Source organism: Schistocerca nitens, chromosome 10 (genome assembly GCF_023898315.1).
Source record: "Schistocerca nitens isolate TAMUIC-IGC-003100 chromosome 10, iqSchNite1.1, whole genome shotgun sequence".
In the NCBI taxonomy this organism is placed as follows: Eukaryota; Metazoa; Arthropoda; class Insecta; order Orthoptera; family Acrididae; genus Schistocerca; species Schistocerca nitens.
Genome location: NC_064623.1, coordinates 132,155,207 through 132,182,228, shown reverse-complemented (window position 1 = coordinate 132,182,228; position 27,022 = coordinate 132,155,207). Strand labels below are relative to the sequence as shown.

At 50.7% G+C, this 27,022-nt stretch overlaps 33 non-coding genes across 33 annotated transcripts; all 33 read left to right on the top strand.

Annotated features, from left to right (window-relative positions):
- The first annotated feature begins 841 nt into the window (after positions 1-841).
- Positions 842-914, top strand: Trnaa-ugc (transfer RNA alanine (anticodon UGC)). Its single transcript has one exon. It is a non-coding gene; the product is annotated as a tRNA-Ala (tRNA).
- Positions 915-1,337: 423 nt separating this feature from the next.
- Trnaa-agc (transfer RNA alanine (anticodon AGC)) lies at positions 1,338-1,410 on the top strand. The gene has a single exon. It is a non-coding gene; the product is annotated as a tRNA-Ala (tRNA).
- A 1,058-nt stretch (positions 1,411-2,468) lies between these two features.
- Positions 2,469-2,541, top strand: Trnaa-ugc (transfer RNA alanine (anticodon UGC)). Its single transcript has one exon. It is a non-coding gene; the product is annotated as a tRNA-Ala (tRNA).
- A 423-nt stretch (positions 2,542-2,964) lies between these two features.
- Positions 2,965-3,037, top strand: Trnaa-agc (transfer RNA alanine (anticodon AGC)). The gene has a single exon. It is a non-coding gene; the product is annotated as a tRNA-Ala (tRNA).
- Positions 3,038-4,095: 1,058 nt separating this feature from the next.
- Positions 4,096-4,168, top strand: Trnaa-ugc (transfer RNA alanine (anticodon UGC)). Its single transcript has one exon. It is a non-coding gene; the product is annotated as a tRNA-Ala (tRNA).
- Positions 4,169-4,591: 423 nt separating this feature from the next.
- On the top strand, positions 4,592-4,664 carry Trnaa-agc (transfer RNA alanine (anticodon AGC)). The gene has a single exon. It is a non-coding gene; the product is annotated as a tRNA-Ala (tRNA).
- A 1,058-nt stretch (positions 4,665-5,722) lies between these two features.
- Trnaa-ugc (transfer RNA alanine (anticodon UGC)) lies at positions 5,723-5,795 on the top strand. Its single transcript has one exon. It is a non-coding gene; the product is annotated as a tRNA-Ala (tRNA).
- Positions 5,796-6,218: 423 nt separating this feature from the next.
- Positions 6,219-6,291, top strand: Trnaa-agc (transfer RNA alanine (anticodon AGC)). Its single transcript has one exon. It is a non-coding gene; the product is annotated as a tRNA-Ala (tRNA).
- A 1,058-nt stretch (positions 6,292-7,349) lies between these two features.
- Trnaa-ugc (transfer RNA alanine (anticodon UGC)) lies at positions 7,350-7,422 on the top strand. The gene has a single exon. It is a non-coding gene; the product is annotated as a tRNA-Ala (tRNA).
- A 423-nt stretch (positions 7,423-7,845) lies between these two features.
- Trnaa-agc (transfer RNA alanine (anticodon AGC)) lies at positions 7,846-7,918 on the top strand. Its single transcript has one exon. It is a non-coding gene; the product is annotated as a tRNA-Ala (tRNA).
- A 1,058-nt stretch (positions 7,919-8,976) lies between these two features.
- On the top strand, positions 8,977-9,049 carry Trnaa-ugc (transfer RNA alanine (anticodon UGC)). The gene has a single exon. It is a non-coding gene; the product is annotated as a tRNA-Ala (tRNA).
- A 423-nt stretch (positions 9,050-9,472) lies between these two features.
- On the top strand, positions 9,473-9,545 carry Trnaa-agc (transfer RNA alanine (anticodon AGC)). The gene has a single exon. It is a non-coding gene; the product is annotated as a tRNA-Ala (tRNA).
- Positions 9,546-10,603: 1,058 nt separating this feature from the next.
- Trnaa-ugc (transfer RNA alanine (anticodon UGC)) lies at positions 10,604-10,676 on the top strand. Its single transcript has one exon. It is a non-coding gene; the product is annotated as a tRNA-Ala (tRNA).
- Positions 10,677-11,099: 423 nt separating this feature from the next.
- Trnaa-agc (transfer RNA alanine (anticodon AGC)) lies at positions 11,100-11,172 on the top strand. The gene has a single exon. It is a non-coding gene; the product is annotated as a tRNA-Ala (tRNA).
- Positions 11,173-12,230: 1,058 nt separating this feature from the next.
- Trnaa-ugc (transfer RNA alanine (anticodon UGC)) lies at positions 12,231-12,303 on the top strand. The gene has a single exon. It is a non-coding gene; the product is annotated as a tRNA-Ala (tRNA).
- Positions 12,304-12,726: 423 nt separating this feature from the next.
- Trnaa-agc (transfer RNA alanine (anticodon AGC)) lies at positions 12,727-12,799 on the top strand. Its single transcript has one exon. It is a non-coding gene; the product is annotated as a tRNA-Ala (tRNA).
- Positions 12,800-13,857: 1,058 nt separating this feature from the next.
- Positions 13,858-13,930, top strand: Trnaa-ugc (transfer RNA alanine (anticodon UGC)). Its single transcript has one exon. It is a non-coding gene; the product is annotated as a tRNA-Ala (tRNA).
- A 423-nt stretch (positions 13,931-14,353) lies between these two features.
- Trnaa-agc (transfer RNA alanine (anticodon AGC)) lies at positions 14,354-14,426 on the top strand. The gene has a single exon. It is a non-coding gene; the product is annotated as a tRNA-Ala (tRNA).
- Positions 14,427-15,484: 1,058 nt separating this feature from the next.
- Positions 15,485-15,557, top strand: Trnaa-ugc (transfer RNA alanine (anticodon UGC)). Its single transcript has one exon. It is a non-coding gene; the product is annotated as a tRNA-Ala (tRNA).
- Positions 15,558-15,980: 423 nt separating this feature from the next.
- Positions 15,981-16,053, top strand: Trnaa-agc (transfer RNA alanine (anticodon AGC)). Its single transcript has one exon. It is a non-coding gene; the product is annotated as a tRNA-Ala (tRNA).
- A 1,058-nt stretch (positions 16,054-17,111) lies between these two features.
- Trnat-ugu (transfer RNA threonine (anticodon UGU)) lies at positions 17,112-17,184 on the top strand. The gene has a single exon. It is a non-coding gene; the product is annotated as a tRNA-Thr (tRNA).
- Positions 17,185-17,607: 423 nt separating this feature from the next.
- On the top strand, positions 17,608-17,680 carry Trnaa-agc (transfer RNA alanine (anticodon AGC)). Its single transcript has one exon. It is a non-coding gene; the product is annotated as a tRNA-Ala (tRNA).
- Positions 17,681-18,738: 1,058 nt separating this feature from the next.
- Positions 18,739-18,811, top strand: Trnaa-ugc (transfer RNA alanine (anticodon UGC)). Its single transcript has one exon. It is a non-coding gene; the product is annotated as a tRNA-Ala (tRNA).
- A 423-nt stretch (positions 18,812-19,234) lies between these two features.
- Positions 19,235-19,307, top strand: Trnaa-agc (transfer RNA alanine (anticodon AGC)). Its single transcript has one exon. It is a non-coding gene; the product is annotated as a tRNA-Ala (tRNA).
- Positions 19,308-20,365: 1,058 nt separating this feature from the next.
- Trnaa-ugc (transfer RNA alanine (anticodon UGC)) lies at positions 20,366-20,438 on the top strand. The gene has a single exon. It is a non-coding gene; the product is annotated as a tRNA-Ala (tRNA).
- Positions 20,439-20,861: 423 nt separating this feature from the next.
- Positions 20,862-20,934, top strand: Trnaa-agc (transfer RNA alanine (anticodon AGC)). Its single transcript has one exon. It is a non-coding gene; the product is annotated as a tRNA-Ala (tRNA).
- Positions 20,935-21,992: 1,058 nt separating this feature from the next.
- Trnat-ugu (transfer RNA threonine (anticodon UGU)) lies at positions 21,993-22,065 on the top strand. The gene has a single exon. It is a non-coding gene; the product is annotated as a tRNA-Thr (tRNA).
- Positions 22,066-22,488: 423 nt separating this feature from the next.
- On the top strand, positions 22,489-22,561 carry Trnaa-agc (transfer RNA alanine (anticodon AGC)). Its single transcript has one exon. It is a non-coding gene; the product is annotated as a tRNA-Ala (tRNA).
- A 1,058-nt stretch (positions 22,562-23,619) lies between these two features.
- On the top strand, positions 23,620-23,692 carry Trnaa-ugc (transfer RNA alanine (anticodon UGC)). The gene has a single exon. It is a non-coding gene; the product is annotated as a tRNA-Ala (tRNA).
- Positions 23,693-24,115: 423 nt separating this feature from the next.
- On the top strand, positions 24,116-24,188 carry Trnaa-agc (transfer RNA alanine (anticodon AGC)). The gene has a single exon. It is a non-coding gene; the product is annotated as a tRNA-Ala (tRNA).
- A 1,058-nt stretch (positions 24,189-25,246) lies between these two features.
- Positions 25,247-25,319, top strand: Trnaa-ugc (transfer RNA alanine (anticodon UGC)). Its single transcript has one exon. It is a non-coding gene; the product is annotated as a tRNA-Ala (tRNA).
- A 423-nt stretch (positions 25,320-25,742) lies between these two features.
- Trnaa-agc (transfer RNA alanine (anticodon AGC)) lies at positions 25,743-25,815 on the top strand. Its single transcript has one exon. It is a non-coding gene; the product is annotated as a tRNA-Ala (tRNA).
- Positions 25,816-26,873: 1,058 nt separating this feature from the next.
- On the top strand, positions 26,874-26,946 carry Trnaa-ugc (transfer RNA alanine (anticodon UGC)). Its single transcript has one exon. It is a non-coding gene; the product is annotated as a tRNA-Ala (tRNA).
- Positions 26,947-27,022: the final 76 nt, after the last annotated feature.

Below are 27,022 nucleotides of genomic sequence, written 5' to 3'. Positions count from 1 at the left end.
TTGCGCCGAGTTCACAAAAATCCCACTGCACATTCCCATTCTTTACGTGCAGTCGGCTGCTACTGGTGTTGCTAGTTGTGACTGCTGATGACAGATGCCGTAGCAATCAATTCATGGAGTGAGTTGTATGTTTTGCGATACTCTGTCTCTGACAAGCAAGCAGAGGTGACACAGGCGCGAACACGGGAAGCTTGCAGCCCCTCGCTGCCTGCAGACACCGAGCAGCCACACTAGGTGGGCGGCCTAAGCCGTAGGCGAAATGTGCTCACTCGCTTGGGCGCGACGTCAAGCTCTAAATAAGGCTTTCACTAGCGTGAGCGTTGCGTGAGCGTCGTGGAAGGTCGGAAAAGTCGTCTGCATGGGTGAGTGCCATGTTTGGGGAGCGTTTCGTAGTTTGCGCAGTGCAATGGAGACGCGGAAACGTGTTGTGGCCCAGTGTTTTGCAGTTGGACGACAAGAGTGGTACACAGTAGTAAAGTGCGAGGCAGTGAGTTGGCATGAACAGTCGAGTGCACAATTGGGCTTCAGATGTGCTTGTTACCTCAGGCGCGGTGTGATTGTCGACAAGGTTTGTGACTGTCCTTTCAAAAAATGGCTCTGAGCACTATGGGACTCAACTGCTGTGGTCATCAGTCGACTGTCCTTTCAATTTAAGACGTTAAATACAGACGTAATTTGTAGTCGTAATACCAGAGCATCGAAACTACTTGGAACTCTTGTGTATATGAACTTGACCGCGCCTTTGTACACTGGTCCCTTCACCCCTACAAACCAACCAACCATCAGGTCCGTGCACATCAGAGTAGCAAAGAATGGAAAACAGCGCAGCTTTGTTGCCCTTGGGGGCGTAGCTCAGTTGGTAGAGCGTTCGCTTTGCATGTGAAAGGTCCCGGGTTCAAGCCCCGGCGCCTCCATGTTTTGTGGACAGTGCATGGTAAGTGTTGGTCGCGGCGAGCCTAAAGACACGCAAGATGTTGCAAAGCCAGCGTCACAGCTCATGTGATGTATACTGACGTAAGGAGAGCAAGACGTAAATGTGAGGACCGGCTGTTGTCGAGGTGTCATCGAGTGCAAATCTGTCTTAGGTATAACGGCCTAACCTCAAAGAAGTCTAGAGAGTGGACAACACGTTCGTCTTACTCAGAGCGGTGGCCGAACGCTATTTTCGACGTTGTGCGCGCCACTTTAATTTTGGCCAACTACGATTCGATACAGAATGCAGGAAACCTGAAAGACACCCTCACGGACACATTGAGAATAGTGTTTGTCTGCGGAATAATGGGAGTGCAAGGGGTCTGTGATATTGATATGGTTGTATGTAGCACTATTTGTCATCAGGGGGCGTAGCTCAGATGGTAGAGCGCTCGCTTAGCATGCGAGAGGTACTGGGATCGATACCCAGCGCCTCCAGAATTTTTAACACACCTACATGCGCACACTGCCACGCAAGTGGGATAATTCACAGCCAGCGAATGTGTCAAGGCAGATACGAGCGAACGATTAGCAGTCACAACTGGCAAGCGTGATGTTACGCGCAGGAAGCACCCTCCTCCCACCGCTACACTGAATTTAGAAACAGTACAAGTCTGCCCTTAAGATTCTCAAACCTATGTCGGAAAGATCTGCCTTGCGCCGAGTTCACAAAAATCCCACTGCACATTCCCATTCTTTACGTGCAGTCGGCTGCTACTGGTGTTGCTAGTTGTGACTGCTGATGACAGATGCCGTAGCAATCAATTCATGGAGTGAGTTGTATGTTTTGCGATACTCTGTCTCTGACAAGCAAGCAGAGGTGACACAGGCGCGAACACGGGAAGCTTGCAGCCCCTCGCTGCCTGCAGACACCGAGCAGCCACACTAGGTGGGCGGCCTAAGCCGTAGGCGAAATGTGCTCACTCGCTTGGGCGCGACGTCAAGCTCTAAATAAGGCTTTCACTAGCGTGAGCGTTGCGTGAGCGTCGTGGAAGGTCGGAAAAGTCGTCTGCATGGGTGAGTGCCATGTTTGGGGAGCGTTTCGTAGTTTGCGCAGTGCAATGGAGACGCGGAAACGTGTTGTGGCCCAGTGTTTTGCAGTTGGACGACAAGAGTGGTACACAGTAGTAAAGTGCGAGGCAGTGAGTTGGCATGAACAGTCGAGTGCACAATTGGGCTTCAGATGTGCTTGTTACCTCAGGCGCGGTGTGATTGTCGACAAGGTTTGTGACTGTCCTTTCAAAAAATGGCTCTGAGCACTATGGGACTCAACTGCTGTGGTCATCAGTCGACTGTCCTTTCAATTTAAGACGTTAAATACAGACGTAATTTGTAGTCGTAATACCAGAGCATCGAAACTACTTGGAACTCTTGTGTATATGAACTTGACCGCGCCTTTGTACACTGGTCCCTTCACCCCTACAAACCAACCAACCATCAGGTCCGTGCACATCAGAGTAGCAAAGAATGGAAAACAGCGCAGCTTTGTTGCCCTTGGGGGCGTAGCTCAGTTGGTAGAGCGTTCGCTTTGCATGTGAAAGGTCCCGGGTTCAAGCCCCGGCGCCTCCATGTTTTGTGGACAGTGCATGGTAAGTGTTGGTCGCGGCGAGCCTAAAGACACGCAAGATGTTGCAAAGCCAGCGTCACAGCTCATGTGATGTATACTGACGTAAGGAGAGCAAGACGTAAATGTGAGGACCGGCTGTTGTCGAGGTGTCATCGAGTGCAAATCTGTCTTAGGTATAACGGCCTAACCTCAAAGAAGTCTAGAGAGTGGACAACACGTTCGTCTTACTCAGAGCGGTGGCCGAACGCTATTTTCGACGTTGTGCGCGCCACTTTAATTTTGGCCAACTACGATTCGATACAGAATGCAGGAAACCTGAAAGACACCCTCACGGACACATTGAGAATAGTGTTTGTCTGCGGAATAATGGGAGTGCAAGGGGTCTGTGATATTGATATGGTTGTATGTAGCACTATTTGTCATCAGGGGGCGTAGCTCAGATGGTAGAGCGCTCGCTTAGCATGCGAGAGGTACTGGGATCGATACCCAGCGCCTCCAGAATTTTTAACACACCTACATGCGCACACTGCCACGCAAGTGGGATAATTCACAGCCAGCGAATGTGTCAAGGCAGATACGAGCGAACGATTAGCAGTCACAACTGGCAAGCGTGATGTTACGCGCAGGAAGCACCCTCCTCCCACCGCTACACTGAATTTAGAAACAGTACAAGTCTGCCCTTAAGATTCTCAAACCTATGTCGGAAAGATCTGCCTTGCGCCGAGTTCACAAAAATCCCACTGCACATTCCCATTCTTTACGTGCAGTCGGCTGCTACTGGTGTTGCTAGTTGTGACTGCTGATGACAGATGCCGTAGCAATCAATTCATGGAGTGAGTTGTATGTTTTGCGATACTCTGTCTCTGACAAGCAAGCAGAGGTGACACAGGCGCGAACACGGGAAGCTTGCAGCCCCTCGCTGCCTGCAGACACCGAGCAGCCACACTAGGTGGGCGGCCTAAGCCGTAGGCGAAATGTGCTCACTCGCTTGGGCGCGACGTCAAGCTCTAAATAAGGCTTTCACTAGCGTGAGCGTTGCGTGAGCGTCGTGGAAGGTCGGAAAAGTCGTCTGCATGGGTGAGTGCCATGTTTGGGGAGCGTTTCGTAGTTTGCGCAGTGCAATGGAGACGCGGAAACGTGTTGTGGCCCAGTGTTTTGCAGTTGGACGACAAGAGTGGTACACAGTAGTAAAGTGCGAGGCAGTGAGTTGGCATGAACAGTCGAGTGCACAATTGGGCTTCAGATGTGCTTGTTACCTCAGGCGCGGTGTGATTGTCGACAAGGTTTGTGACTGTCCTTTCAAAAAATGGCTCTGAGCACTATGGGACTCAACTGCTGTGGTCATCAGTCGACTGTCCTTTCAATTTAAGACGTTAAATACAGACGTAATTTGTAGTCGTAATACCAGAGCATCGAAACTACTTGGAACTCTTGTGTATATGAACTTGACCGCGCCTTTGTACACTGGTCCCTTCACCCCTACAAACCAACCAACCATCAGGTCCGTGCACATCAGAGTAGCAAAGAATGGAAAACAGCGCAGCTTTGTTGCCCTTGGGGGCGTAGCTCAGTTGGTAGAGCGTTCGCTTTGCATGTGAAAGGTCCCGGGTTCAAGCCCCGGCGCCTCCATGTTTTGTGGACAGTGCATGGTAAGTGTTGGTCGCGGCGAGCCTAAAGACACGCAAGATGTTGCAAAGCCAGCGTCACAGCTCATGTGATGTATACTGACGTAAGGAGAGCAAGACGTAAATGTGAGGACCGGCTGTTGTCGAGGTGTCATCGAGTGCAAATCTGTCTTAGGTATAACGGCCTAACCTCAAAGAAGTCTAGAGAGTGGACAACACGTTCGTCTTACTCAGAGCGGTGGCCGAACGCTATTTTCGACGTTGTGCGCGCCACTTTAATTTTGGCCAACTACGATTCGATACAGAATGCAGGAAACCTGAAAGACACCCTCACGGACACATTGAGAATAGTGTTTGTCTGCGGAATAATGGGAGTGCAAGGGGTCTGTGATATTGATATGGTTGTATGTAGCACTATTTGTCATCAGGGGGCGTAGCTCAGATGGTAGAGCGCTCGCTTAGCATGCGAGAGGTACTGGGATCGATACCCAGCGCCTCCAGAATTTTTAACACACCTACATGCGCACACTGCCACGCAAGTGGGATAATTCACAGCCAGCGAATGTGTCAAGGCAGATACGAGCGAACGATTAGCAGCCACAACTGGCAAGCGTGATGTTACGCGCAGGAAGCACCCTCCTCCCACCGCTACACTGAATTTAGAAACAGTACAAGTCTGCCCTTAAGATTCTCAAACCTATGTCGGAAAGATCTGCCTTGCGCCGAGTTCACAAAAATCCCACTGCACATTCCCATTCTTTACGTGCAGTCGGCTGCTACTGGTGTTGCTAGTTGTGACTGCTGATGACAGATGCCGTAGCAATCAATTCATGGAGTGAGTTGTATGTTTTGCGATACTCTGTCTCTGACAAGCAAGCAGAGGTGACACAGGCGCGAACACGGGAAGCTTGCAGCCCCTCGCTGCCTGCAGACACCGAGCAGCCACACTAGGTGGGCGGCCTAAGCCGTAGGCGAAATGTGCTCACTCGCTTGGGCGCGACGTCAAGCTCTAAATAAGGCTTTCACTAGCGTGAGCGTTGCGTGAGCGTCGTGGAAGGTCGGAAAAGTCGTCTGCATGGGTGAGTGCCATGTTTGGGGAGCGTTTCGTAGTTTGCGCAGTGCAATGGAGACGCGGAAACGTGTTGTGGCCCAGTGTTTTGCAGTTGGACGACAAGAGTGGTACACAGTAGTAAAGTGCGAGGCAGTGAGTTGGCATGAACAGTCGAGTGCACAATTGGGCTTCAGATGTGCTTGTTACCTCAGGCGCGGTGTGATTGTCGACAAGGTTTGTGACTGTCCTTTCAAAAAATGGCTCTGAGCACTATGGGACTCAACTGCTGTGGTCATCAGTCGACTGTCCTTTCAATTTAAGACGTTAAATACAGACGTAATTTGTAGTCGTAATACCAGAGCATCGAAACTACTTGGAACTCTTGTGTATATGAACTTGACCGCGCCTTTGTACACTGGTCCCTTCACCCCTACAAACCAACCAACCATCAGGTCCGTGCACATCAGAGTAGCAAAGAATGGAAAACAGCGCAGCTTTGTTGCCCTTGGGGGCGTAGCTCAGTTGGTAGAGCGTTCGCTTTGCATGTGAAAGGTCCCGGGTTCAAGCCCCGGCGCCTCCATGTTTTGTGGACAGTGCATGGTAAGTGTTGGTCGCGGCGAGCCTAAAGACACGCAAGATGTTGCAAAGCCAGCGTCACAGCTCATGTGATGTATACTGACGTAAGGAGAGCAAGACGTAAATGTGAGGACCGGCTGTTGTCGAGGTGTCATCGAGTGCAAATCTGTCTTAGGTATAACGGCCTAACCTCAAAGAAGTCTAGAGAGTGGACAACACGTTCGTCTTACTCAGAGCGGTGGCCGAACGCTATTTTCGACGTTGTGCGCGCCACTTTAATTTTGGCCAACTACGATTCGATACAGAATGCAGGAAACCTGAAAGACACCCTCACGGACACATTGAGAATAGTGTTTGTCTGCGGAATAATGGGAGTGCAAGGGGTCTGTGATATTGATATGGTTGTATGTAGCACTATTTGTCATCAGGGGGCGTAGCTCAGATGGTAGAGCGCTCGCTTAGCATGCGAGAGGTACTGGGATCGATACCCAGCGCCTCCAGAATTTTTAACACACCTACATGCGCACACTGCCACGCAAGTGGGATAATTCACAGCCAGCGAATGTGTCAAGGCAGATACGAGCGAACGATTAGCAGCCACAACTGGCAAGCGTGATGTTACGCGCAGGAAGCACCCTCCTCCCACCGCTACACTGAATTTAGAAACAGTACAAGTCTGCCCTTAAGATTCTCAAACCTATGTCGGAAAGATCTGCCTTGCGCCGAGTTCACAAAAATCCCACTGCACATTCCCATTCTTTACGTGCAGTCGGCTGCTACTGGTGTTGCTAGTTGTGACTGCTGATGACAGATGCCGTAGCAATCAATTCATGGAGTGAGTTGTATGTTTTGCGATACTCTGTCTCTGACAAGCAAGCAGAGGTGACACAGGCGCGAACACGGGAAGCTTGCAGCCCCTCGCTGCCTGCAGACACCGAGCAGCCACACTAGGTGGGCGGCCTAAGCCGTAGGCGAAATGTGCTCACTCGCTTGGGCGCGACGTCAAGCTCTAAATAAGGCTTTCACTAGCGTGAGCGTTGCGTGAGCGTCGTGGAAGGTCGGAAAAGTCGTCTGCATGGGTGAGTGCCATGTTTGGGGAGCGTTTCGTAGTTTGCGCAGTGCAATGGAGACGCGGAAACGTGTTGTGGCCCAGTGTTTTGCAGTTGGACGACAAGAGTGGTACACAGTAGTAAAGTGCGAGGCAGTGAGTTGGCATGAACAGTCGAGTGCACAATTGGGCTTCAGATGTGCTTGTTACCTCAGGCGCGGTGTGATTGTCGACAAGGTTTGTGACTGTCCTTTCAAAAAATGGCTCTGAGCACTATGGGACTCAACTGCTGTGGTCATCAGTCGACTGTCCTTTCAATTTAAGACGTTAAATACAGACGTAATTTGTAGTCGTAATACCAGAGCATCGAAACTACTTGGAACTCTTGTGTATATGAACTTGACCGCGCCTTTGTACACTGGTCCCTTCACCCCTACAAACCAACCAACCATCAGGTCCGTGCACATCAGAGTAGCAAAGAATGGAAAACAGCGCAGCTTTGTTGCGCTTGGGGGCGTAGCTCAGTTGGTAGAGCGTTCGCTTTGCATGTGAAAGGTCCCGGGTTCAAGCCCCGGCGCCTCCATGTTTTGTGGACAGTGCATGGTAAGTGTTGGTCGCGGCGAGCCTAAAGACACGCAAGATGTTGCAAAGCCAGCGTCACAGCTCATGTGATGTATACTGACGTAAGGAGAGCAAGACGTAAATGTGAGGACCGGCTGTTGTCGAGGTGTCATCGAGTGCAAATCTGTCTTAGGTATAACGGCCTAACCTCAAAGAAGTCTAGAGAGTGGACAACACGTTCGTCTTACTCAGAGCGGTGGCCGAACGCTATTTTCGACGTTGTGCGCGCCACTTTAATTTTGGCCAACTACGATTCGATACAGAATGCAGGAAACCTGAAAGACACCCTCACGGACACATTGAGAATAGTGTTTGTCTGCGGAATAATGGGAGTGCAAGGGGTCTGTGATATTGATATGGTTGTATGTAGCACTATTTGTCATCAGGGGGCATAGCTCAGATGGTAGAGCGCTCGCTTAGCATGCGAGAGGTACTGGGATCGATACCCAGCGCCTCCAGAATTTTTAACACACCTACATGCGCACACTGCCACGCAAGTGGGATAATTCACAGCCAGCGAATGTGTCAAGGCAGATACGAGCGAACGATTAGCAGTCACAACTGGCAAGCGTGATGTTACGCGCAGGAAGCACCCTCCTCCCACCGCTACACTGAATTTAGAAACAGTACAAGTCTGCCCTTAAGATTCTCAAACCTATGTCGGAAAGATCTGCCTTGCGCCGAGTTCACAAAAATCCCACTGCACATTCCCATTCTTTACGTGCAGTCGGCTGCTACTGGTGTTGCTAGTTGTGACTGCTGATGACAGATGCCGTAGCAATCAATTCATGGAGTGAGTTGTATGTTTTGCGATACTCTGTCTCTGACAAGCAAGCAGAGGTGACACAGGCGCGAACACGGGAAGCTTGCAGCCCCTCGCTGCCTGCAGACACCGAGCAGCCACACTAGGTGGGCGGCCTAAGCCGTAGGCGAAATGTGCTCACTCGCTTGGGCGCGACGTCAAGCTCTAAATAAGGCTTTCACTAGCGTGAGCGTTGCGTGAGCGTCGTGGAAGGTCGGAAAAGTCGTCTGCATGGGTGAGTGCCATGTTTGGGGAGCGTTTCGTAGTTTGCGCAGTGCAATGGAGACGCGGAAACGTGTTGTGGCCCAGTGTTTTGCAGTTGGACGACAAGAGTGGTACACAGTAGTAAAGTGCGAGGCAGTGAGTTGGCATGAACAGTCGAGTGCACAATTGGGCTTCAGATGTGCTTGTTACCTCAGGCGCGGTGTGATTGTCGACAAGGTTTGTGACTGTCCTTTCAAAAAATGGCTCTGAGCACTATGGGACTCAACTGCTGTGGTCATCAGTCGACTGTCCTTTCAATTTAAGACGTTAAATACAGATGTAATTTGTAGTCGTAATACCAGAGCATCGAAACTACTTGGAACTCTTGTGTATATGAACTTGACCGCGCCTTTGTACACTGGTCCCTTCACCCCTACAAACCAACCAACCATCAGGTCCGTGCACATCAGAGTAGCAAAGAATGGAAAACAGCGCAGCTTTGTTGCCCTTGGGGGCGTAGCTCAGTTGGTAGAGCGTTCGCTTTGCATGTGAAAGGTCCCGGGTTCAAGCCCCGGCGCCTCCATGTTTTGTGGACAGTGCATGGTAAGTGTTGGTCGCGGCGAGCCTAAAGACACGCAAGATGTTGCAAAGCCAGCGTCACAGCTCATGTGATGTATACTGACGTAAGGAGAGCAAGACGTAAATGTGAGGACCGGCTGTTGTCGAGGTGTCATCGAGTGCAAATCTGTCTTAGGTATAACGGCCTAACCTCAAAGAAGTCTAGAGAGTGGACAACACGTTCGTCTTACTCAGAGCGGTGGCCGAACGCTATTTTCGACGTTGTGCGCGCCACTTTAATTTTGGCCAACTACGATTCGATACAGAATGCAGGAAACCTGAAAGACACCCTCACGGACACATTGAGAATAGTGTTTGTCTGCGGAATAATGGGAGTGCAAGGGGTCTGTGATATTGATATGGTTGTATGTAGTACTATTTGTCATCAGGGGGCGTAGCTCAGATGGTAGAGCGCTCGCTTAGCATGCGAGAGGTACTGGGATCGATACCCAGCGCCTCCAGAATTTTTAACACACCTACATGCGCACACTGCCACGCAAGTGGGATAATTCACAGCCAGCGAATGTGTCAAGGCAGATACGAGCGAACGATTAGCAGCCACAACTGGCAAGCGTGATGTTACGCGCAGGAAGCACCCTCCTCCCACCGCTACACTGAATTTAGAAACAGTACAAGTCTGCCCTTAAGATTCTCAAACCTATGTCGGAAAGATCTGCCTTGCGCCGAGTTCACAAAAATCCCACTGCACATTCCCATTCTTTACGTGCAGTCGGCTGCTACTGGTGTTGCTAGTTGTGACTGCTGATGACAGATGCCGTAGCAATCAATTCATGGAGTGAGTTGTATGTTTTGCGATACTCTGTCTCTGACAAGCAAGCAGAGGTGACACAGGCGCGAACACGGGAAGCTTGCAGCCCCTCGCTGCCTGCAGACACCGAGCAGCCACACTAGGTGGGCGGCCTAAGCCGTAGGCGAAATGTGCTCACTCGCTTGGGCGCGACGTCAAGCTCTAAATAAGGCTTTCACTAGCGTGAGCGTTGCGTGAGCGTCGTGGAAGGTCGGAAAAGTCGTCTGCATGGGTGAGTGCCATGTTTGGGGAGCGTTTCGTAGTTTGCGCAGTGCAATGGAGACGCGGAAACGTGTTGTGGCCCAGTGTTTTGCAGTTGGACGACAAGAGTGGTACACAGTAGTAAAGTGCGAGGCAGTGAGTTGGCATGAACAGTCGAGTGCACAATTGGGCTTCAGATGTGCTTGTTACCTCAGGCGCGGTGTGATTGTCGACAAGGTTTGTGACTGTCCTTTCAAAAAATGGCTCTGAGCACTATGGGACTCAACTGCTGTGGTCATCAGTCGACTGTCCTTTCAATTTAAGACGTTAAATACAGACGTAATTTGTAGTCGTAATACCAGAGCATCGAAACTACTTGGAACTCTTGTGTATATGAACTTGACCGCGCCTTTGTACACTGGTCCCTTCACCCCTACAAACCAACCAACCATCAGGTCCGTGCACATCAGAGTAGCAAAGAATGGAAAACAGCGCAGCTTTGTTGCGCTTGGGGGCGTAGCTCAGTTGGTAGAGCGTTCGCTTTGCATGTGAAAGGTCCCGGGTTCAAGCCCCGGCGCCTCCATGTTTTGTGGACAGTGCATGGTAAGTGTTGGTCGCGGCGAGCCTAAAGACACGCAAGATGTTGCAAAGCCAGCGTCACAGCTCATGTGATGTATACTGACGTAAGGAGAGCAAGACGTAAATGTGAGGACCGGCTGTTGTCGAGGTGTCATCGAGTGCAAATCTGTCTTAGGTATAACGGCCTAACCTCAAAGAAGTCTAGAGAGTGGACAACACGTTCGTCTTACTCAGAGCGGTGGCCGAACGCTATTTTCGACGTTGTGCGCGCCACTTTAATTTTGGCCAACTACGATTCGATACAGAATGCAGGAAACCTGAAAGACACCCTCACGGACACATTGAGAATAGTGTTTGTCTGCGGAATAATGGGAGTGCAAGGGGTCTGTGATATTGATATGGTTGTATGTAGCACTATTTGTCATCAGGGGGCGTAGCTCAGATGGTAGAGCGCTCGCTTAGCATGCGAGAGGTACTGGGATCGATACCCAGCGCCTCCAGAATTTTTAACACACCTACATGCGCACACTGCCACGCAAGTGGGATAATTCACAGCCAGCGAATGTGTCAAGGCAGATACGAGCGAACGATTAGCAGCCACAACTGGCAAGCGTGATGTTACGCGCAGGAAGCACCCTCCTCCCACCGCTACACTGAATTTAGAAACAGTACAAGTCTGCCCTTAAGATTCTCAAACCTATGTCGGAAAGATCTGCCTTGCGCCGAGTTCACAAAAATCCCACTGCACATTCCCATTCTTTACGTGCAGTCGGCTGCTACTGGTGTTGCTAGTTGTGACTGCTGATGACAGATGCCGTAGCAATCAATTCATGGAGTGAGTTGTATGTTTTGCGATACTCTGTCTCTGACAAGCAAGCAGAGGTGACACAGGCGCGAACACGGGAAGCTTGCAGCCCCTCGCTGCCTGCAGACACCGAGCAGCCACACTAGGTGGGCGGCCTAAGCCGTAGGCGAAATGTGCTCACTCGCTTGGGCGCGACGTCAAGCTCTAAATAAGGCTTTCACTAGCGTGAGCGTTGCGTGAGCGTCGTGGAAGGTCGGAAAAGTCGTCTGCATGGGTGAGTGCCATGTTTGGGGAGCGTTTCGTAGTTTGCGCAGTGCAATGGAGACGCGGAAACGTGTTGTGGCCCAGTGTTTTGCAGTTGGACGACAAGAGTGGTACACAGTAGTAAAGTGCGAGGCAGTGAGTTGGCATGAACAGTCGAGTGCACAATTGGGCTTCAGATGTGCTTGTTACCTCAGGCGCGGTGTGATTGTCGACAAGGTTTGTGACTGTCCTTTCAAAAAATGGCTCTGAGCACTGTGGGACTCAACTGCTGTGGTCATCAGTCGACTGTCCTTTCAATTTAAGACGTTAAATACAGACGTAATTTGTAGTCGTAATACCAGAGCATCGAAACTACTTGGAACTCTTGTGTATATGAACTTGACCGCGCCTTTGTACACTGGTCCCTTCACCCCTACAAACCAACCAACCATCAGGTCCGTGCACATCAGAGTAGCAAAGAATGGAAAACAGCGCAGCTTTGTTGCGCTTGGGGGCGTAGCTCAGTTGGTAGAGCGTTCGCTTTGCATGTGAAAGGTCCCGGGTTCAAGCCCCGGCGCCTCCATGTTTTGTGGACAGTGCATGGTAAGTGTTGGTCGCGGCGAGCCTAAAGACACGCAAGATGTTGCAAAGCCAGCGTCACAGCTCATGTGATGTATACTGACGTAAGGAGAGCAAGACGTAAATGTGAGGACCGGCTGTTGTCGAGGTGTCATCGAGTGCAAATCTGTCTTAGGTATAACGGCCTAACCTCAAAGAAGTCTAGAGAGTGGACAACACGTTCGTCTTACTCAGAGCGGTGGCCGAACGCTATTTTCGACGTTGTGCGCGCCACTTTAATTTTGGCCAACTACGATTCGATACAGAATGCAGGAAACCTGAAAGACACCCTCACGGACACATTGAGAATAGTGTTTGTCTGCGGAATAATGGGAGTGCAAGGGGTCTGTGATATTGATATGGTTGTATGTAGCACTATTTGTCATCAGGGGGCGTAGCTCAGATGGTAGAGCGCTCGCTTAGCATGCGAGAGGTACTGGGATCGATACCCAGCGCCTCCAGAATTTTTAACACACCTACATGCGCACACTGCCACGCAAGTGGGATAATTCACAGCCAGCGAATGTGTCAAGGCAGATACGAGCGAACGATTAGCAGCCACAACTGGCAAGCGTGATGTTACGCGCAGGAAGCACCCTCCTCCCACCGCTACACTGAATTTAGAAACAGTACAAGTCTGCCCTTAAGATTCTCAAACCTATGTCGGAAAGATCTGCCTTGCGCCGAGTTCACAAAAATCCCACTGCACATTCCCATTCTTTACGTGCAGTCGGCTGCTACTGGTGTTGCTAGTTGTGACTGCTGATGACAGATGCCGTAGCAATCAATTCATGGAGTGAGTTGTATGTTTTGCGATACTCTGTCTCTGACAAGCAAGCAGAGGTGACACAGGCGCGAACACGGGAAGCTTGCAGCCCCTCGCTGCCTGCAGACACCGAGCAGCCACACTAGGTGGGCGGCCTAAGCCGTAGGCGAAATGTGCTCACTCGCTTGGGCGCGACGTCAAGCTCTAAATAAGGCTTTCACTAGCGTGAGCGTTGCGTGAGCGTCGTGGAAGGTCGGAAAAGTCGTCTGCATGGGTGAGTGCCATGTTTGGGGAGCGTTTCGTAGTTTGCGCAGTGCAATGGAGACGCGGAAACGTGTTGTGGCCCAGTGTTTTGCAGTTGGACGACAAGAGTGGTACACAGTAGTAAAGTGCGAGGCAGTGAGTTGGCATGAACAGTCGAGTGCACAATTGGGCTTCAGATGTGCTTGTTACCTCAGGCGCGGTGTGATTGTCGACAAGGTTTGTGACTGTCCTTTCAAAAAATGGCTCTGAGCACTATGGGACTCAACTGCTGTGGTCATCAGTCGACTGTCCTTTCAATTTAAGACGTTAAATACAGACGTAATTTGTAGTCGTAATACCAGAGCATCGAAACTACTTGGAACTCTTGTGTATATGAACTTGACCGCGCCTTTGTACACTGGTCCCTTCACCCCTACAAACCAACCAACCATCAGGTCCGTGCACATCAGAGTAGCAAAGAATGGAAAACAGCGCAGCTTTGTTGCCCTTGGGGGCGTAGCTCAGTTGGTAGAGCGTTCGCTTTGCATGTGAAAGGTCCCGGGTTCAAGCCCCGGCGCCTCCATGTTTTGTGGACAGTGCATGGTAAGTGTTGGTCGCGGCGAGCCTAAAGACACGCAAGATGTTGCAAAGCCAGCGTCACAGCTCATGTGATGTATACTGACGTAAGGAGAGCAAGACGTAAATGTGAGGACCGGCTGTTGTCGAGGTGTCATCGAGTGCAAATCTGTCTTAGGTATAACGGCCTAACCTCAAAGAAGTCTAGAGAGTGGACAACACGTTCGTCTTACTCAGAGCGGTGGCCGAACGCTATTTTCGACGTTGTGCGCGCCACTTTAATTTTGGCCAACTACGATTCGATACAGAATGCAGGAAACCTGAAAGACACCCTCACGGACACATTGAGAATAGTGTTTGTCTGCGGAATAATGGGAGTGCAAGGGGTCTGTGATATTGATATGGTTGTATGTAGCACTATTTGTCATCAGGGGGCGTAGCTCAGATGGTAGAGCGCTCGCTTAGCATGCGAGAGGTACTGGGATCGATACCCAGCGCCTCCAGAATTTTTAACACACCTACATGCGCACACTGCCACGCAAGTGGGATAATTCACAGCCAGCGAATGTGTCAAGGCAGATACGAGCGAACGATTAGCAGCCACAACTGGCAAGCGTGATGTTACGCGCAGGAAGCACCCTCCTCCCACCGCTACACTGAATTTAGAAACAGTACAAGTCTGCCCTTAAGATTCTCAAACCTATGTCGGAAAGATCTGCCTTGCGCCGAGTTCACAAAAATCCCACTGCACATTCCCATTCTTTACGTGCAGTCGGCTGCTACTGGTGTTGCTAGTTGTGACTGCTGATGACAGATGCCGTAGCAATCAATTCATGGAGTGAGTTGTATGTTTTGCGATACTCTGTCTCTGACAAGCAAGCAGAGGTGACACAGGCGCGAACACGGGAAGCTTGCAGCCCCTCGCTGCCTGCAGACACCGAGCAGCCACACTAGGTGGGCGGCCTAAGCCGTAGGCGAAATGTGCTCACTCGCTTGGGCGCGACGTCAAGCTCTAAATAAGGCTTTCACTAGCGTGAGCGTTGCGTGAGCGTCGTGGAAGGTCGGAAAAGTCGTCTGCATGGGTGAGTGCCATGTTTGGGGAGCGTTTCGTAGTTTGCGCAGTGCAATGGAGACGCGGAAACGTGTTGTGGCCCAGTGTTTTGCAGTTGGACGACAAGAGTGGTACACAGTAGTAAAGTGCGAGGCAGTGAGTTGGCATGAACAGTCGAGTGCACAATTGGGCTTCAGATGTGCTTGTTACCTCAGGCGCGGTGTGATTGTCGACAAGGTTTGTGACTGTCCTTTCAAAAAATGGCTCTGAGCACTATGGGACTCAACTGCTGTGGTCATCAGTCGACTGTCCTTTCAATTTAAGACGTTAAATACAGACGTAATTTGTAGTCGTAATACCAGAGCATCGAAACTACTTGGAACTCTTGTGTATATGAACTTGACCGCGCCTTTGTACACTGGTCCCTTCACCCCTACAAACCAACCAACCATCAGGTCCGTGCACATCAGAGTAGCAAAGAATGGAAAACAGCGCAGCTTTGTTGCCCTTGGGGGCGTAGCTCAGTTGGTAGAGCGTTCGCTTTGCATGTGAAAGGTCCCGGGTTCAAGCCCCGGCGCCTCCATGTTTTGTGGACAGTGCATGGTAAGTGTTGGTCGCGGCGAGCCTAAAGACACGCAAGATGTTGCAAAGCCAGCGTCACAGCTCATGTGATGTATACTGACGTAAGGAGAGCAAGACGTAAATGTGAGGACCGGCTGTTGTCGAGGTGTCATCGAGTGCAAATCTGTCTTAGGTATAACGGCCTAACCTCAAAGAAGTCTAGAGAGTGGACAACACGTTCGTCTTACTCAGAGCGGTGGCCGAACGCTATTTTCGACGTTGTGCGCGCCACTTTAATTTTGGCCAACTACGATTCGATACAGAATGCAGGAAACCTGAAAGACACCCTCACGGACACATTGAGAATAGTGTTTGTCTGCGGAATAATGGGAGTGCAAGGGGTCTGTGATATTGATATGGTTGTATGTAGCACTATTTGTCATCAGGGGGCGTAGCTCAGATGGTAGAGCGCTCGCTTAGCATGCGAGAGGTACTGGGATCGATACCCAGCGCCTCCAGAATTTTTAACACACCTACATGCGCACACTGCCACGCAAGTGGGATAATTCACAGCCAGCGAATGTGTCAAGGCAGATACGAGCGAACGATTAGCAGCCACAACTGGCAAGCGTGATGTTACGCGCAGGAAGCACCCTCCTCCCACCGCTACACTGAATTTAGAAACAGTACAAGTCTGCCCTTAAGATTCTCAAACCTATGTCGGAAAGATCTGCCTTGCGCCGAGTTCACAAAAATCCCACTGCACATTCCCATTCTTTACGTGCAGTCGGCTGCTACTGGTGTTGCTAGTTGTGACTGCTGATGACAGATGCCGTAGCAATCAATTCATGGAGTGAGTTGTATGTTTTGCGATACTCTGTCTCTGACAAGCAAGCAGAGGTGACACAGGCGCGAACACGGGAAGCTTGCAGCCCCTCGCTGCCTGCAGACACCGAGCAGCCACACTAGGTGGGCGGCCTAAGCCGTAGGCGAAATGTGCTCACTCGCTTGGGCGCGACGTCAAGCTCTAAATAAGGCTTTCACTAGCGTGAGCGTTGCGTGAGCGTCGTGGAAAGTCGGAAAAGTCGTCTGCATGGGTGAGTGCCATGTTTGGGGAGCGTTTCGTAGTTTGCGCAGTGCAATGGAGACGCGGAAACGTGTTGTGGCCCAGTGTTTTGCAGTTGGACGACAAGAGTGGTACACAGTAGTAAAGTGCGAGGCAGTGAGTTGGCATGAACAGTCGAGTGCACAATTGGGCTTCAGATGTGCTTGTTACCTCAGGCGCGGTGTGATTGTCGACAAGGTTTGTGACTGTCCTTTCAAAAAATGGCTCTGAGCACTATGGGACTCAACTGCTGTGGTCATCAGTCGACTGTCCTTTCAATTTAAGACGTTAAATACAGACGTAATTTGTAGTCGTAATACCAGAGCATCGAAACTACTTGGAACTCTTGTGTATATGAACTTGACCGCGCCTTTGTACACTGGTCCCTTCACCCCTACAAACCAACCAACCATCAGGTCCGTGCACATCAGAGTAGCAAAGAATGGAAAACAGCGCAGCTTTGTTGCCCTTGGGGGCGTAGCTCAGTTGGTAGAGCGTTCGCTTTGTATGTGAAAGGTCCCGGGTTCAAGCCCCGGCGCCTCCATGTTTTGTGGACAGTGCATGGTAAGTGTTGGTCGCGGCGAGCCTAAAGACACGCAAGATGTTGCAAAGCCAGCGTCACAGCTCATGTGATGTATACTGACGTAAGGAGAGCAAGACGTAAATGTGAGGACCGGCTGTTGTCGAGGTGTCATCGAGTGCAAATCTGTCTTAGGTATAACGGCCTAACCTCAAAGAAGTCTAGAGAGTGGACAACACGTTCGTCTTACTCAGAGCGGTGGCCGAACGCTATTTTCGACGTTGTGCGCGCCACTTTAATTTTGGCCAACTACGATTCGATACAGAATGCAGGAAACCTGAAAGACACCCTCACGGACACATTGAGAATAGTGTTTGTCTGCGGAATAATGGGAGTGCAAGGGGTCTGTGATATTGATATGGTTGTATGTAGCACTATTTGTCATCAGGGGGCGTAGCTCAGATGGTAGAGCGCTCGCTTAGCATGCGAGAGGTACTGGGATCGATACCCAGCGCCTCCAGAATTTTTAACACACCTACATGCGCACACTGCCACGCAAGTGGGATAATTCACAGCCAGCGAATGTGTCAAGGCAGATACGAGCGAACGATTAGCAGCCACAACTGGCAAGCGTGATGTTACGCGCAGGAAGCACCCTCCTCCCACCGCTACACTGAATTTAGAAACAGTACAAGTCTGCCCTTAAGATTCTCAAACCTATGTCGGAAAGATCTGCCTTGCGCCGAGTCCACAAAAATCCCACTGCACATTCCCATTCTTTACGTGCAGTCGGCTGCTACTGGTGTTGCTAGTTGTGACTGCTGATGACAGATGCCGTAGCAATCAATTCATGGAGTGAGTTGTATGTTTTGCGATACTCTGTCTCTGACAAGCAAGCAGAGGTGACACAGGCGCGAACACGGGAAGCTTGCAGCCCCTCGCTGCCTGCAGACACCGAGCAGCCACACTAGGTGGGCGGCCTAAGCCGTAGGCGAAATGTGCTCACTCGCTTGGGCGCGACGTCAAGCTCTAAATAAGGCTTTCACTAGCGTGAGCGTTGCGTGAGCGTCGTGGAAGGTCGGAAAAGTCGTCTGCATGGGTGAGTGCCATGTTTGGGGAGCGTTTCGTAGTTTGCGCAGTGCAATGGAGACGCGGAAACGTGTTGTGGCCCAGTGTTTTGCAGTTGGACGACAAGAGTGGTACACAGTAGTAAAGTGCGAGGCAGTGAGTTGGCATGAACAGTCGAGTGCACAATTGGGCTTCAGATGTGCTTGTTACCTCAGGCGCGGTGTGATTGTCGACAAGGTTTGTGACTGTCCTTTCAAAAAATGGCTCTGAGCACTATGGGACTCAACTGCTGTGGTCATCAGTCGACTGTCCTTTCAATTTAAGACGTTAAATACAGACGTAATTTGTAGTCGTAATACCAGAGCATCGAAACTACTTGGAACTCTTGTGTATATGAACTTGACCGCGCCTTTGTACACTGGTCCCTTCACCCCTACAAACCAACCAACCATCAGGTCCGTGCACATCAGAGTAGCAAAGAATGGAAAACAGCGCAGCTTTGTTGCCCTTGGGGGCGTAGCTCAGTTGGTAGAGCGTTCGCTTTGCATGTGAAAGGTCCCGGGTTCAAGCCCCGGCGCCTCCATGTTTTGTGGACAGTGCATGGTAAGTGTTGGTCGCGGCGAGCCTAAAGACACGCAAGATGTTGCAAAGCCAGCGTCACAGCTCATGTGATGTATACTGACGTAAGGAGAGCAAGACGTAAATGTGAGGACCGGCTGTTGTCGAGGTGTCATCGAGTGCAAATCTGTCTTAGGTATAACGGCCTAACCTCAAAGAAGTCTAGAGAGTGGACAACACGTTCGTCTTACTCAGAGCGGTGGCCGAACGCTATTTTCGACGTTGTGCGCGCCACTTTAATTTTGGCCAACTACGATTCGATACAGAATGCAGGAAACCTGAAAGACACCCTCACGGACACATTGAGAATAGTGTTTGTCTGCGGAATAATGGGAGTGCAAGGGGTCTGTGATATTGATATGGTTGTATGTAGCACTATTTGTCATCAGGGGGCGTAGCTCAGATGGTAGAGCGCTCGCTTAGCATGCGAGAGGTACTGGGATCGATACCCAGCGCCTCCAGAATTTTTAACACACCTACATGCGCACACTGCCACGCAAGTGGGATAATTCACAGCCAGCGAATGTGTCAAGGCAGATACGAGCGAACGATTAGCAGTCACAACTGGCAAGCGTGATGTTACGCGCAGGAAGCACCCTCCTCCCACCGCTACACTGAATTTAGAAACAGTACAAGTCTGCCCTTAAGATTCTCAAACCTATGTCGGAAAGATCTGCCTTGCGCCGAGTTCACAAAAATCCCACTGCACATTCCCATTCTTTACGTGCAGTCGGCTGCTACTGGTGTTGCTAGTTGTGACTGCTGATGACAGATGCCGTAGCAATCAATTCATGGAGTGAGTTGTATGTTTTGCGATACTCTGTCTCTGACAAGCAAGCAGAGGTGACACAGGCGCGAACACGGGAAGCTTGCAGCCCCTCGCTGCCTGCAGACACCGAGCAGCCACACTAGGTGGGCGGCCTAAGCCGTAGGCGAAATGTGCTCACTCGCTTGGGCGCGACGTCAAGCTCTAAATAAGGCTTTCACTAGCGTGAGCGTTGCGTGAGCGTCGTGGAAGGTCGGAAAAGTCGTCTGCATGGGTGAGTGCCATGTTTGGGGAGCGTTTCGTAGTTTGCGCAGTGCAATGGAGACGCGGAAACGTGTTGTGGCCCAGTGTTTTGCAGTTGGACGACAAGAGTGGTACACAGTAGTAAAGTGCGAGGCAGTGAGTTGGCATGAACAGTCGAGTGCACAATTGGGCTTCAGATGTGCTTGTTACCTCAGGCGCGGTGTGATTGTCGACAAGGTTTGTGACTGTCCTTTCAAAAAATGGCTCTGAGCACTATGGGACTCAACTGCTGTGGTCATCAGTCGACTGTCCTTTCAATTTAAGACGTTAAATACAGACGTAATTTGTAGTCGTAATACCAGAGCATCGAAACTACTTGGAACTCTTGTGTATATGAACTTGACCGCGCCTTTGTACACTGGTCCCTTCACCCCTACAAACCAACCAACCATCAGGTCCGTGCACATCAGAGTAGCAAAGAATGGAAAACAGCGCAGCTTTGTTGCCCTTGGGGGCGTAGCTCAGTTGGTAGAGCGTTCGCTTTGCATGTGAAAGGTCCCGGGTTCAAGCCCCGGCGCCTCCATGTTTTGTGGACAGTGCATGGTAAGTGTTGGTCGCGGCGAGCCTAAAGACACGCAAGATGTTGCAAAGCCAGCGTCACAGCTCATGTGATGTATACTGACGTAAGGAGAGCAAGACGTAAATGTGAGGACCGGCTGTTGTCGAGGTGTCATCGAGTGCAAATCTGTCTTAGGTATAACGGCCTAACCTCAAAGAAGTCTAGAGAGTGGACAACACGTTCGTCTTACTCAGAGCGGTGGCCGAACGCTATTTTCGACGTTGTGCGCGCCACTTTAATTTTGGCCAACTACGATTCGATACAGAATGCAGGAAACCTGAAAGACACCCTCACGGACACATTGAGAATAGTGTTTGTCTGCGGAATAATGGGAGTGCAAGGGGTCTGTGATATTGATATGGTTGTATGTAGCACTATTTGTCATCAGGGGGCGTAGCTCAGATGGTAGAGCGCTCGCTTAGCATGCGAGAGGTACTGGGATCGATACCCAGCGCCTCCAGAATTTTTAACACACCTACATGCGCACACTGCCACGCAAGTGGGATAATTCACAGCCAGCGAATGTGTCAAGGCAGATACGAGCGAACGATTAGCAGCCACAACTGGCAAGCGTGATGTTACGCGCAGGAAGCACCCTCCTCCCACCGCTACACTGAATTTAGAAACAGTACAAGTCTGCCCTTAAGATTCTCAAACCTATGTCGGAAAGATCTGCCTTGCGCCGAGTTCACAAAAATCCCACTGCACATTCCCATTCTTTACGTGCAGTCGGCTGCTACTGGTGTTGCTAGTTGTGACTGCTGATGACAGATGCCGTAGCAATCAATTCATGGAGTGAGTTGTATGTTTTGCGATACTCTGTCTCTGACAAGCAAGCAGAGGTGACACAGGCGCGAACACGGGAAGCTTGCAGCCCCTCGCTGCCTGCAGACACCGAGCAGCCACACTAGGTGGGCGGCCTAAGCCGTAGGCGAAATGTGCTCACTCGCTTGGGCGCGACGTCAAGCTCTAAATAAGGCTTTCACTAGCGTGAGCGTTGCGTGAGCGTCGTGGAAGGTCGGAAAAGTCGTCTGCATGGGTGAGTGCCATGTTTGGGGAGCGTTTCGTAGTTTGCGCAGTGCAATGGAGACGCGGAAACGTGTTGTGGCCCAGTGTTTTGCAGTTGGACGACAAGAGTGGTACACAGTAGTAAAGTGCGAGGCAGTGAGTTGGCATGAACAGTCGAGTGCACAATTGGGCTTCAGATGTGCTTGTTACCTCAGGCGCGGTGTGATTGTCGACAAGGTTTGTGACTGTCCTTTCAAAAAATGGCTCTGAGCACTATGGGACTCAACTGCTGTGGTCATCAGTCGACTGTCCTTTCAATTTAAGACGTTAAATACAGACGTAATTTGTAGTCGTAATACCAGAGCATCGAAACTACTTGGAACTCTTGTGTATATGAACTTGACCGCGCCTTTGTACACTGGTCCCTTCACCCCTACAAACCAACCAACCATCAGGTCCGTGCACATCAGAGTAGCAAAGAATGGAAAACAGCGCAGCTTTGTTGCCCTTGGGGGCGTAGCTCAGTTGGTAGAGCGTTCGCTTTGTATGTGAAAGGTCCCGGGTTCAAGCCCCGGCGCCTCCATGTTTTGTGGACAGTGCATGGTAAGTGTTGGTCGCGGCGAGCCTAAAGACACGCAAGATGTTGCAAAGCCAGCGTCACAGCTCATGTGATGTATACTGACGTAAGGAGAGCAAGACGTAAATGTGAGGACCGGCTGTTGTCGAGGTGTCATCGAGTGCAAATCTGTCTTAGGTATAACGGCCTAACCTCAAAGAAGTCTAGAGAGTGGACAACACGTTCGTCTTACTCAGAGCGGTGGCCGAACGCTATTTTCGACGTTGTGCGCGCCACTTTAATTTTGGCCAACTACGATTCGATACAGAATGCAGGAAACCTGAAAGACACCCTCACGGACACATTGAGAATAGTGTTTGTCTGCGGAATAATGGGAGTGCAAGGGGTCTGTGATATTGATATGGTTGTATGTAGCACTATTTGTCATCAGGGGGCGTAGCTCAGATGGTAGAGCGCTCGCTTAGCATGCGAGAGGTACTGGGATCGATACCCAGCGCCTCCAGAATTTTTAACACACCTACATGCGCACACTGCCACGCAAGTGGGATAATTCACAGCCAGCGAATGTGTCAAGGCAGATACGAGCGAACGATTAGCAGCCACAACTGGCAAGCGTGATGTTACGCGCAGGAAGCACCCTCCTCCCACCGCTACACTGAATTTAGAAACAGTACAAGTCTGCCCTTAAGATTCTCAAACCTATGTCGGAAAGATCTGCCTTGCGCCGAGTCCACAAAAATCCCACTGCACATTCCCATTCTTTACGTGCAGTCGGCTGCTACTGGTGTTGCTAGTTGTGACTGCTGATGACAGATGCCGTAGCAATCAATTCATGGAGTGAGTTGTATGTTTTGCGATACTCTGTCTCTGACAAGCAAGCAGAGGTGACACAGGCGCGAACACGGGAAGCTTGCAGCCCCTCGCTGCCTGCAGACACCGAGCAGCCACACTAGGTGGGCGGCCTAAGCCGTAGGCGAAATGTGCTCACTCGCTTGGGCGCGACGTCAAGCTCTAAATAAGGCTTTCACTAGCGTGAGCGTTGCGTGAGCGTCGTGGAAGGTCGGAAAAGTCGTCTGCATGGGTGAGTGCCATGTTTGGGGAGCGTTTCGTAGTTTGCGCAGTGCAATGGAGACGCGGAAACGTGTTGTGGCCCAGTGTTTTGCAGTTGGACGACAAGAGTGGTACACAGTAGTAAAGTGCGAGGCAGTGAGTTGGCATGAACAGTCGAGTGCACAATTGGGCTTCAGATGTGCTTGTTACCTCAGGCGCGGTGTGATTGTCGACAAGGTTTGTGACTGTCCTTTCAAAAAATGGCTCTGAGCACTATGGGACTCAACTGCTGTGGTCATCAGTCGACTGTCCTTTCAATTTAAGACGTTAAATACAGACGTAATTTGTAGTCGTAATACCAGAGCATCGAAACTACTTGGAACTCTTGTGTATATGAACTTGACCGCGCCTTTGTACACTGGTCCCTTCACCCCTACAAACCAACCAACCATCAGGTCCGTGCACATCAGAGTAGCAAAGAATGGAAAACAGCGCAGCTTTGTTGCCCTTGGGGGCGTAGCTCAGTTGGTAGAGCGTTCGCTTTGCATGTGAAAGGTCCCGGGTTCAAGCCCCGGCGCCTCCATGTTTTGTGGACAGTGCATGGTAAGTGTTGGTCGCGGCGAGCCTAAAGACACGCAAGATGTTGCAAAGCCAGCGTCACAGCTCATGTGATGTATACTGACGTAAGGAGAGCAAGACGTAAATGTGAGGACCGGCTGTTGTCGAGGTGTCATCGAGTGCAAATCTGTCTTAGGTATAACGGCCTAACCTCAAAGAAGTCTAGAGAGTGGACAACACGTTCGTCTTACTCAGAGCGGTGGCCGAACGCTATTTTCGACGTTGTGCGCGCCACTTTAATTTTGGCCAACTACGATTCGATACAGAATGCAGGAAACCTGAAAGACACCCTCACGGACACATTGAGAATAGTGTTTGTCTGCGGAATAATGGGAGTGCAAGGGGTCTGTGATATTGATATGGTTGTATGTAGCACTATTTGTCATCAGGGGGCGTAGCTCAGATGGTAGAGCGCTCGCTTAGCATGCGAGAGGTACTGGGATCGATACCCAGCGCCTCCAGAATTTTTAACACACCTACATGCGCACACTGCCACGCAAGTGGGATAATTCACAGCCAGCGAATGTGTCAAGGCAGATACGAGCGAACGATTAGCAGTCACAACTGGCAAGCGTGATGTTACGCGCAGGAAGCACCCTCCTCCCACCGCTACACTGAATTTAGAAACAGTACAAGTCTGCCCTTAAGATTCTCAAACCTATGTCGGAAAGATCTGCCTTGCGCCGAGTTCACAAAAATCCCACTGCACATTCCCATTCTTTACGTGCAGTCGGCTGCTACTGGTGTTGCTAGTTGTGACTGCTGATGACAGATGCCGTAGCAATCAATTCATGGAGTGAGTTGTATGTTTTGCGATACTCTGTCTCTGACAAGCAAGCAGAGGTGACACAGGCGCGAACACGGGAAGCTTGCAGCCCCTCGCTGCCTGCAGACACCGAGCAGCCACACTAGGTGGGCGGCCTAAGCCGTAGGCGAAATGTGCTCACTCGCTTGGGCGCGACGTCAAGCTCTAAATAAGGCTTTCACTAGCGTGAGCGTTGCGTGAGCGTCGTGGAAGGTCGGAAAAGTCGTCTGCATGGGTGAGTGCCATGTTTGGGGAGCGTTTCGTAGTTTGCGCAGTGCAATGGAGACGCGGAAACGTGTTGTGGCCCAGTGTTTTGCAGTTGGACGACAAGAGTGGTACACAGTAGTAAAGTGCGAGGCAGTGAGTTGGCATGAACAGTCGAGTGCACAATTGGGCTTCAGATGTGCTTGTTACCTCAGGCGCGGTGTGATTGTCGACAAGGTTTGTGACTGTCCTTTCAAAAAATGGCTCTGAGCACTATGGGACTCAACTGCTGTGGTCATCAGTCGACTGTCCTTTCAATTTAAGACGTTAAATACAGACGTAATTTGTAGTCGTAATACCAGAGCATCGAAACTACTTGGAACTCTTGTGTATATGAACTTGACCGCGCCTTTGTACACTGGTCCCTTCACCCCTACAAACCAACCAACCATCAGGTCCGTGCACATCAGAGTAGCAAAGAATGGAAAACAGCGCAGCTTTGTTGCCCTTGGGGGCGTAGCTCAGTTGGTAGAGCGTTCGCTTTGCATGTGAAAGGTCCCGGGTTCAAGCCCCGGCGCCTCCATGTTTTGTGGACAGTGCATGGTAAGTGTTGGTCGCGGCGAGCCTAAAGACACGCAAGATGTTGCAAAGCCAGCGTCACAGCTCATGTGATGTATACTGACGTAAGGAGAGCAAGACGTAAATGTGAGGACCGGCTGTTGTCGAGGTGTCATCGAGTGCAAATCTGTCTTAGGTATAACGGCCTAACCTCAAAGAAGTCTAGAGAGTGGACAACACGTTCGTCTTACTCAGAGCGGTGGCCGAACGCTATTTTCGACGTTGTGCGCGCCACTTTAATTTTGGCCAACTACGATTCGATACAGAATGCAGGAAACCTGAAAGACACCCTCACGGACACATTGAGAATAGTGTTTGTCTGCGGAATAATGGGAGTGCAAGGGGTCTGTGATATTGATATGGTTGTATGTAGCACTATTTGTCATCAGGGGGCGTAGCTCAGATGGTAGAGCGCTCGCTTAGCATGCGAGAGGTACTGGGATCGATACCCAGCGCCTCCAGAATTTTTAACACACCTACATGCGCACACTGCCACGCAAGTGGGATAATTCACAGCCAGCGAATGTGTCAAGGCAGATACGAGCGAACGATTAGCAGCCACAACTGGCAAGCGTGATGTTACGCGCAGGAAGCACCCTCCTCCCACCGCTACACTGAATTTAGAAACAGTACAAGTCTGCCCTTAAGATTCTCAAACCTATGTCGGAAAGATCTGCCTTGCGCCGAGTTCACAAAAATCCCACTGCACATTCCCATTCTTTACGTGCAGTCGGCTGCTACTGGTGTTGCTAGTTGTGACTGCTGATGACAGATGCCGTAGCAATCAATTCATGGAGTGAGTTGTATGTTTTGCGATACTCTGTCTCTGACAAGCAAGCAGAGGTGACACAGGCGCGAACACGGGAAGCTTGCAGCCCCTCGCTGCCTGCAGACACCGAGCAGCCACACTAGGTGGGCGGCCTAAGCCGTAGGCGAAATGTGCTCACTCGCTTGGGCGCGACGTCAAGCTCTAAATAAGGCTTTCACTAGCGTGAGCGTTGCGTGAGCGTCGTGGAAGGTCGGAAAAGTCGTCTGCATGGGTGAGTGCCATGTTTGGGGAGCGTTTCGTAGTTTGCGCAGTGCAATGGAGACGCGGAAACGTGTTGTGGCCCAGTGTTTTGCAGTTGGACGACAAGAGTGGTACACAGTAGTAAAGTGCGAGGCAGTGAGTTGGCATGAACAGTCGAGTGCACAATTGGGCTTCAGATGTGCTTGTTACCTCAGGCGCGGTGTGATTGTCGACAAGGTTTGTGACTGTCCTTTCAAAAAATGGCTCTGAGCACTATGGGACTCAACTGCTGTGGTCATCAGTCGACTGTCCTTTCAATTTAAGACGTTAAATACAGACGTAATTTGTAGTCGTAATACCAGAGCATCGAAACTACTTGGAACTCTTGTGTATATGAACTTGACCGCGCCTTTGTACACTGGTCCCTTCACCCCTACAAACCAACCAACCATCAGGTCCGTGCACATCAGAGTAGCAAAGAATGGAAAACAGCGCAGCTTTGTTGCCCTTGGGGGCGTAGCTCAGTTGGTAGAGCGTTCGCTTTGCATGTGAAAGGTCCCGGGTTCAAGCCCCGGCGCCTCCATGTTTTGTGGACAGTGCATGGTAAGTGTTGGTCGCGGCGAGCCTAAAGACACGCAAGATGTTGCAAAGCCAGCGTC